The sequence below is a fragment of the Octopus bimaculoides genome, chromosome 11 (genome assembly GCF_001194135.2).
Source record: "Octopus bimaculoides isolate UCB-OBI-ISO-001 chromosome 11, ASM119413v2, whole genome shotgun sequence".
In the NCBI taxonomy this organism is placed as follows: domain Eukaryota; kingdom Metazoa; phylum Mollusca; class Cephalopoda; order Octopoda; family Octopodidae; genus Octopus; species Octopus bimaculoides.
This window is the reverse complement of record NC_068991.1, coordinates 21,157,752-21,159,199: the sequence shown is the minus strand read 5'-3', so window position 1 is coordinate 21,159,199 and position 1,448 is coordinate 21,157,752. Positions and strand designations below refer to the sequence as shown.

The following is a 1,448-nucleotide window of genomic DNA, read 5'->3' as shown; positions in this document are numbered from 1 at the left end:
CACACACACACACACACACACACACACACACACACACACACACACACACACACGTATAGTAATGTTTATATGCCAACAGAATCTGGCAGTCCTATAAAGAACGATGTTACTGTTGGTTTAGCTCCAAGTTATAGCATATGTAACGTAGCTAGTGGTGCCTGCTCTAGATACAGACGTAAAGATTGGAATAGTGTACAGAGAGTTTGTGACAAATCAAACAGGTGAACACATTCTACAAGGCTGATAAATATCAAGGAGTGATGTTTGTAGAGTTAGGACAGTTCTGAAGGAGACGAAACTCAACAATAAGATCGTTGAAAAGCCATGGAACTCCCTCAGATCACAGTTATGTAGAAGTAACACATTCAAGAATACCACATGCACCGATGAGAACTGCATGGTATGTAAGATTAGCTTTGGCATTAACTATAGAACTAGAAATGTAGTCTACAGCATAAGGTGCATAGGGGGTGTTTGAAAAGGCAACACAAGAACATGACATACATTGGTGAAACATTCAAAAGTCTTGCGGCGAGATTAAATGTACATTTAAGACTATATGACAACGAAAAACAGTCCTCCATATTCTACCAACATGCCAAAGACCAACATAGAGGCACACTGGGCCGACGTGACATCCTCATTTTATCCAAGGACCCATCACTCAGACAAATACAGGAGTACGTTCTCATAAATGAAACATCCCCCGTACTAAATAAGAGATACACATAGAAGGTAATGATACCCCGTACCCGCAGTATATAATTACAAAGGTAGATTTGTTAATAGGCAGTTATGTAGAAATATATATATAGGTTTCGTGTGTCACATAGCTAGCTAGAGGCGATGGCTTCTTGGAGCTAATTCACGGCAGCTTTCGTCCTAATTTTGGGACTGCCATGTTGGCTTGGCGATAACTATTAATTTCCAGTACCGCTGCCGTAGTCTCCTTTAGAGAGACTTAGAAATATTAATAACCCTATTATATATATATATATATATATATATTTATATATAGGTAGGTAAATGGAAATGTAGGTAAGCCCATGGGTAAGTAGATAGATAGATACATAGTTAATACGGACAAACACACACACACAAAAGGAAACGGAAACACATGACTATATATATATATATACACACAGACACTCCACACACACACACACACACACACATAAGGACACATATGGAAACACACATCCATACATAACAGACGAACGTACATAGTCACAGAAACCCATAAACACGCCCACACAAAAAGACAGAGTTACACATACAAATACATACACGCACACACAAACACATGAATATGCAGAATACATACAAACTTATACATACGAATGCATATGCATATATGCATACACACTCACACATACATACATACATACATACATACATTTCCAAAAATTTAGCACATAAATACATATGCATGCATCTAGACATAAAAA

General features: G+C 37.7%; 1 protein-coding gene across 5 annotated transcripts in view; it reads right to left on the bottom strand.

Moving 5' to 3' along the window:
* LOC128249057 (organic anion transporter 3-like) overlaps window positions 1-1,448 on the bottom strand; it is a 76,274-nt gene that overhangs the window by 73,745 nt on the left and 1,081 nt on the right. The gene's annotated exons all lie outside the window — the stretch shown is intronic.